We start from the raw sequence: 8,424 nt of genomic DNA, 5'->3' as shown, positions 1-8,424 counted from the left end.
CTTCGTATTGCTACTGTGGATTCAGTGCAGTAAGATGGCAAAAAGAATACAGGATACAAATACGGAAGAGAAAGATTAGAAGGAAGAAATGATTTAATTTGTTGCAAGATTAATAATCTATAAATACTTATTAATTACAAAAAAATAGTAAGCAGTGGAGAAGTCAGACAAAACCTTACACATGTCATCAAAAGAAACATCGCTGAGGGACAAATGATTATCACATGTATCTTTAAGAAGTGTACATACATCACTTATGCAACATTCTAGGGAAAAAAAATCTAAAATCTAAATCGAATTGTAAGAAAACATCAGACAAACTCAAATTGAGTCATACTCTGTAAAATACCTGTCTTGTGTTCTGCAAACATGTCAATGGCATGAACAACAAACAATTTCCATAGACACCTTGTGTGATTTTTGAACTGGATTCTATACTGGAAAAACCACTGCCGTAAAGGAAAAATTATTGATGTAAGAGACAAAACTGAAATATAAACTATAGTTTAATTAAAAGTGTAAAATAAATATTCAATTTCCTGCATTTTATAACTGAACTGTAAATATTTAAAAGTATATCATTGCTCTTAAGAAATACACATTGAGGCCAGTTGTGGTGACTTATGCCTGTGATCCCAGCGCTTCGGGAGGCCAAGACAGAGGAAACACTTGAGCCCTGAAGTTTGAGACTAGCCTAGCCAACATGGCAAAACCCTGTCTCTACGAAAAAAAAATACAAAAATTAGCTTGGCATGGTGGCGCATGTCTGCAGTCCCAGCTCCCAGCTACTTGGGAGTCTGAGGTGGGAGAATCACTTGAGCCCAGGACAGGGAGGTGGCAGTGAGCCGAGATTGTACCACTACACTCCAGTCTGGGAGACAGACAAAGTGAAATTCTGTCTCCAAAAAAAAAAAAATACATTTTGAAATTTTATGGCATAAAGGTTCATAATATGCGCAATTTGCTGTAGAATGGTTCTGTGAAATTTTGCCATTGTGTCTCTATCTAGATATGGATAAAGATGATAAAATAAACATGACCATGTTTTAAATTGTCCATTCCAGATTGTATGGGAGTTATTTTTAATATTTTTGCAACTTTTCTGTAATTTTGAAGTTTTCCATAAGTTTGAATTTTAAAAAAACTGAAAAAATACAATATATAATAACTACATGAGGTCCAATGAATAAGTCTAAGGAGGGAAATACACAAACTTTTTGGAGTTTACATAAATTATAAACCTTTATTGAAGACACGAAATAGAACTTAGAAAGTGGAGGAATATATCTTGTTTGTGAATAAAGTTATCCACAAACTTTACAAAAGTTAAATATATGTATGCAGAGTATGAGAAAAGAGAATCCAAAAAACAATAGCTTAACTGAGTTGAAGAAACAATGATTAGAGTTCAGTGAGTCTAAAGTCACTGGAATTGCAAAATGCATTGGAAAAAGGTGAGCAAGGCAGAGAAAGAGCACCATGGTGTTCACTGGAGTCTTTGGCTGAATACCAAGCTATGCATGGTTAGAGTATGGATCCATGAGACTCGACACAAAACTACAGGGGAAAGAACAGCTACCAGGAAACTAAAACGAACACGCACTAGAGTTTGCCAGGGCAGAGGAATAAACGGCATCTGATCAGGCAGAATATAGAAACCTCGTTAAACACCAAAGTCATTCAAAAGAGTGCTTGGAAAGGTCAAGGATTAACAGTAGGGCTAAACTATCTAGCATAGGGAACTCTAAACCTGCCCTGACAGAATGCTTTTTTAAAAAAAAAAATGCTTAAAATAATGCTTTAAAATGCTTTTTTTTTTTTCAAAAGCATGTAAAGAATCCATCTGATCCAAAAGAAACTTAACTGCCTGTTAAAACAAAACTCAGTGCTCTTTAAAAAAAAAATCCTGACCTCAGTAATGTGACATTCACATTGTAAAGTGGTTTAAAAAAAAAGAAGAAAACAGTCATGTGTGAAGAAGCAGGAAAGTAGGACTCACAACCAGAAGAAAATCAATGAATAAAAATAGACCCAGAAATGACAGAGATAATGCAATTGACAGAAAAGGACTTGAAAACAACTATTACATAAGGTTTTTAAAGGAAAGCATACAAATAATAAAAAGCAAAGAAGAATAAAATTAATATCATGGAATTCAAGGAAGTTGATGCATGTAATAATGAAGAGAGGGATGAAGATCCTACGGGAAATAGGAACACACTGAGTCAAGGTGTGATGGCGACACTGAAATGAGAAGCATCTTTCTAAATTGGAAGGAAATGAGATAGAATGGATGGTAATGCAAAAAAAAAAAAAAAAAAAAAAAAAAGTACCTGCAGCTAAGAAATAGTAAAAGATTTCATGTCACATGGCCTTGTTGAGTATGAGAAGTTTCATGGGAAAATCAGAAAAAGTCAGTACAAATTAAGAGAAATAAAATGATGCAAGAACTTGGAAGCAAATTATAGGACAAAGCTAATACGTGTGTGCATGCGTGTGTGTGTGTGTGTGTCTGTGTGTGTGTGTGTGTGTGTATGATGGTTTTGAAGATCCAAACTATGTTAAATGTATTAATTACTAGTGGAAAAAGCTAACATATTCCATGACTTTTGCCATTGTAGTTTTAAGGAGGCTAGTATGATACCAGGTTAGCCAATAACCAAAAAGTAATAATAATAATAATTAGGGTGTTAGTTAAACCAAGCTACAGAGACAGATCTCGAGACAGAAATGACATAATTGAATAATAGAAAGCTATCAAGTTTCTAGAGATTATAAAAATGGCAAAGTTGATTTGAGAAGATTTGGGGAATGACAGCAGGAGAGATGACTGTCAGAGAGGGCACAACACTTCAGAAGAAGATCTAAATCATGCATGCATGATTTAAGGTCCTGCATGCAGGTGATTTAATCAGAATTGAAATGAGACTGAATTAAAGTAAGGATATCATGGAGCTTATAAAAGAAAGGTGTGTATGTGTGCGTGTACCCCGTTTTGGGGTAGACACAAGTACAGAAACCTTCAAGGAATTTTGACGATCTTTCTGTTGACTGGTTGACAGGGAATGTCATAAATTCAGTCACATGTTGCTCTTTTGGGAGGACGGCATGGTTGGAGGCCCTTACCAAGGCATGAGATATAGAAGCTCTCATGTTTGCCTTAAAAGGTACCTGGGTGTTGGCCCGGCGCGGTGGCTCACGCCTGTAATCCCAGCACTTTGGGAGGCCGAGGCGGGTGGATCAAGAGGTCAAGAGATCGAGAACATCCCGGTCAACATGGTGAAACCCCGTCTCTACTAAAAATACAAAAAAATCAGCTGGGCATGGTGGCGTGGCCTGTAATCCCAGCTTCTCAGGAGGCTGAGGCAGGAGAATTGCCTGAACTCAGGAGGCGGAGGTTGCGGTGAGCCGAGATCAGGCCATTGCACTCCAGCCTGGGTAACAAGAGCGAAACTCCACCTCAAAAAAAAAAAAAGATATCTGGGTGTTATGGTAACAGGAAGAACACACTACCACTACCCTAAACCACATTTCACTAGCCTGTCATACTTGGACACCAACTCTATTAGAAGACCTTTACCTTAAGGTTTTGTTTTCTGTTAAAATTAAAAATGTTCTTGAAAGGAGTATTCACCTAAGCTGATCCTTCATCTGTTTTCTTGAGCCGATAAATCTATTGAAGATTTTTTCTGATAGTAAATTTGAATAAAAAGAAAGGAGAGAAATGCTAGGTGGTAGAGAAGTTCCAGTAAGAAGAAAATACTGCAGCAAAGAAGCAGCTAGGAATACAGAATTCATGATTTAACTAAGCTCTCTTCTGCGTGCCACACCTTGTGCATACCTGGGCTGTACGACTCTGAATGAGGTGTGGCCCCGTGTTCCAGGATGAGTCCAGGCAGAGATTTTTCCTGAACCCCTGTCAAATTTGCTGCTAAAAATCTTGAGTTTAAGCCAAATCCAATAAAAAAAGAAAGATTTCACTCACTATGTGGTAAGCTTGCTTTCCCTGATTTCTCAGTGAGGTTGCCTACAGAAGATCGAATGGAAAAAATGTTGTTATATTTAATCTCTGGGTGTGCCTGAGGTTGGGGGCAGGGTGGGAAACTGAAGAAAAATGGTGCATGCTATTTGATTTTCTGTATCCAGGTAGTTAATCCCTTTCTTTGAACAAGTCAAAATGATTTGACAGCCATTATTAAAAAATAGGTTCTGTCTTTGAACTTAGAAGAAATTATATTTCCTATTTTCCTGCTTGTATCTATTGGTTATTCTTTTTAAAAAAAAAAAAAATCTCTATCTGTGCTTTTTAAAATGTATAAACAAAGCAACAAAATGTTAAGAATATCTGTTTTGTCCTTGTTTGCATAATAGTTGGGGGCAGAGACCAAGTCTCAGGAGAATCTTGTCCTTCTGTGGTTACTCATGGTTCTCTATGCTTATAGGGGCATGTTACCAGCCTTTCCACTGCCACCTAGCCCTGGGCCTTTGCAATGCTACCATTCCAGAGAGATTAAAGGAGGACCGCTTAAAGATGGTTAGATAGTTGAGAGTATGTGGTATGCAATTCGATAGTTGATTGATTTTGACCAAGCATTTTAACTAGCTACATAAACTGTGCCCAGAATTACCACCTATTGTGTTATTGCAATGTTTCCATGGCTAAACTTTATGAACAGAGTTCCTAAAATGGTGTGACAGTCTAATGATTCAGCAATCTATGACATTGAAGATTTGTAATTAAATATATATATATTATAATAAAAACTGAGTTTATTAGGAGATATCAGTGAAAATGCTAGCAAAAGGAAATCCAAAAATTCTCTTCTTCGAAAGAGCAATGTTCTAGTCATTATCAAAAACGGCCAGAATTAACATTTTCGGGACTTTGGAAATTGACCAAAGTTTCTCAGCAATTTAGAGAACAGTTACTAAAGACCAATTCTGACTCTCAATAAGAACAGCAGGCTGTGAAGTACGTTAATATGCCCTCTTCCCATTCCTCTTCCCCAGAGCTGCAGCAGACTTAACAACATGTAGCCTGGCGTCATGATGCATTCCACCATTCTGGCAGCCATCAAATAAGAAGAACAGACTTGGACCTCCTTCAAAGTCCATTTTCAATATTACCAACACTGTTTGATCTGCCTAGTAGTTCTCTACTCACAAGGCGATCTTCATTTCCTGGTAGCCTATGCCTGTAATCCGAGCTACTCGGGAGGCTGAGGCAGGAAAATTGCTTGAACCCAGGAGGCAGAGGTTGCACTGAGCTGAGACCACAACACTGCACTCCAGCCTGGGCAACGCTGAGACTCTGTCTCAAAAAAACAAAAAAAAAAAATTAACTAACAGGCTCAGCAGCAGATTGAATCAGGCAGAATTTATAACTATACAGCCTACATAACCTGTTTTGTATATATTAATACAAATAAATTGATATACATATATAACTATGTATATGTATGTATGTACGTGTATGTATGTACAAACATACACATCTATCACATATCACATGAAATTGACCAGTCCGAGGACAGAAAGAAAAAAGAATAAAGAAAAATTAACAGATCCCCAAAGAACCGAGAGAGATCATTCAGCATACTGGCATACACATAAAATGAATTCCAGAAAAAGAAAAGAGAAAGAGGCAAAAAGAATATTTGAAAAAGTAATAGCCAAAACCTTCTCAAATTTGATTTTTAAAAAATAATATATACATCCAAGAAGCTCAACAAGCCTTAACTAAAATAAATTCAAAGATATCCACACTTACATACATCATAATCAAACTTTCAAAAACCAAAGACAGAAATCAAAAAACAAATTTAAAAAATACTCCAAGATGAACACATCTCAAATAAAGACACAGCATACAAAAACTTAAGGGCTGCAGCTAATACACTGTCTAGAGGAAAATTTATAGCTTTACATGTCTATATTAAAAAGGAAGAAGGGTCTCAATAACCAATCTTTCACCTTAAAATACTGTAGAAGAAAAGCAAAATAAGCCTAAAGCAAGCAGAAGGAAGCAAACAATCAATATTACAATGGAAATGAATGCAATTGACCAGAGAAAAGCATTGGAGAAAATCAAGGTGAAGGTCAGCTTTGGGCAAATGTAGGAAAGCATCCTTCAAGACAGAGAAACCCACCAGAGCAAAGTCCCTGAAGCAAAAATGTTTCTGCTGTGCTTAAGAAGAGAAAAAATAAAATAAGAGGCCCGGGTTGACAAAAGGGAATGAGAAGGGAAGAAGACGTTAGAAAGTAGGAACAGAGAGGCAAAGGAGCACAGATGATAGGGCTCTACAGGGCACTTGGGGACTTTGGCTTTTACTCTGAGCAAATGGGATTTGCTTTAAGCAGATCAGAAAAGATCCCTCCGGCCACTGTATTGCAAATAGACCCTGAGGAGGAAGAGAGTGGGGTGAAAGAGGGGAGCCAAGGTAGGAGGCCCAGGTGAGAGAAGATCAGGAGCATCACCGCAGGAAGATGGTGAAGAGCGGGCAAACTCCAGGCAAACCTGAAGAGAGACCCGGGGAGATTTCCAAAGAGATTAGATGGGGCGGCGTAAGGGGAAAAGATGAGTAAGTGATGATCCAAGCATCTTGGCCTGAACCACTGGAAAGATTGAACTCTCATCAGCTGAGAGGGGGAGCTGCGTCTCAGGTGGAGCCAGCTTAGAGGGCGGATGGGAAGCACAGTTTGCACGGGCTACGTATGAAACGACTATTTTGACCTCCAAAAGTGGATGTCAAAGAAGCAATTGCTTACACAGCCTAGGGTGTGGGAATAAGTCCTAAGTAGCATCATAAACTGGGGCGATAGATGGCCTTACAGATGTGATACAAAACCAGAGCCTGAGTGAATATTGAGCTAACCCTAGGAGCAAATGTCAACAGACGAATGTAGACAAAGGATGACACAAAACCAAAAAGCTCAGAGGGAACAGTAAGAGTTTTGCTGTTGAATGATTTAAAACTTCTCTGCATTAGAAAAGGAAAAATATAAAACAGGAATACATTTTAAATATAGTTACTAATCTTAATGTATAAGAATGAATTAAAAATAAAATAAAGACAACTACACCAATTAAAAACTGGGCAAAAGACACCTGTATTAGTTAGAATTCCTTAGAGGGACAGAATTAATAGGAGATACACATACACGCACACACACACACACACACACACACACACACACATATATATATATATATATATAAAGAAGAGTTTATTAGGTATTAACTTACACAATTACAAGGTCCCACAACAGGCCACCTGCAAGCTGAAGAGCAAGGGGAGCCGATCTGAGTTCCAAAACTGAAAAACTTAGAGTCCAATGTTCAAGGGAAAGAAACATCCAGCATGGAGAGATGTAGGCTGGGAGGCTGGGCCTGTCTTTTTTTCATTTTTTTTCTGCCTGCTTTATATTTGCTGGAAGCTGATTAGATGGTGCCCACCAGATTGAGGGTGGATCTGCCTTCTCCAGCCCACTGACTCAAATGTTAATCTCCTTTGGCAACACCCTCACAGACACACCCAGGATCAATACTGTGTATCCCTCAATCCAATCGAGTTGACACTCAGTATTAATCATCACAATACCAGAGGCAGGCAATTAAAACAGGAAAGAAAAGAATGATGAATACTTTTTGAAATGTCATCCTAATAATAAACACACAAATGCAAATAAAAATAAGAATAAATACCATGATTTTATTATTAAATTAGGAAACAACTTTTTTTCAGAGATGTAAGTAAATCTTTATCATGGATATTTATTGTGGCATAAAACAGACAAAACTGCAAACTCCCCACATAGATTAGCAAAATCCAAGGTGTGCAAATCCAAGATGATATGATAAGCAGCTGATAAAAATCAGGGTTTTTCCGCATAACTGCATGGAAACTGTACAACCTGCCCCTGAATGGTTACTGGGTAAATAACGAAATTAAGGCAGAAATAAATAAGTACTTTGAAACCAATGAGAACAAAGACACAACATGCCAGAATCTCTAGGACACAGCTACAGCAATGTTTAGCTAGAAATTTAGAGCACTAAACGCCCACAGGAGAAAGCAGGAACAAGTCTAAAATCAACACCCTAACATCACAATTAAAAGAACTGAAGAGCAAACAAATTCAAAAGCTGGCAGAAGACAAGAAATAAATAAGATCAAAGCAGAACTGTACCCTTAAAAAAAATCAATGAATCCAAGAGCTGGTTTTTTGAAAAGATTAACAAAATATATAGACCACTAGCCAGACTAATGAAGAAGAAAAGAGAGAAGAATCAAATAGACACAATAAAAAATGATAAAAGGATATCACCACTTATCCCACAGAAATAGAAACTACCATCAGAGAATATTATAAACACCACTATGCAAATAGACTAGAAAATCTAGAAGAAATGGATATATCACT

The sequence above is a fragment of the Saimiri boliviensis genome, chromosome 10 (assembly GCF_048565385.1).
Source record: "Saimiri boliviensis isolate mSaiBol1 chromosome 10, mSaiBol1.pri, whole genome shotgun sequence".
NCBI lineage: Eukaryota > Metazoa > Chordata > Mammalia > Primates > Cebidae > Saimiri > Saimiri boliviensis.
Note: the sequence above shows the minus strand (reverse complement) of the source record.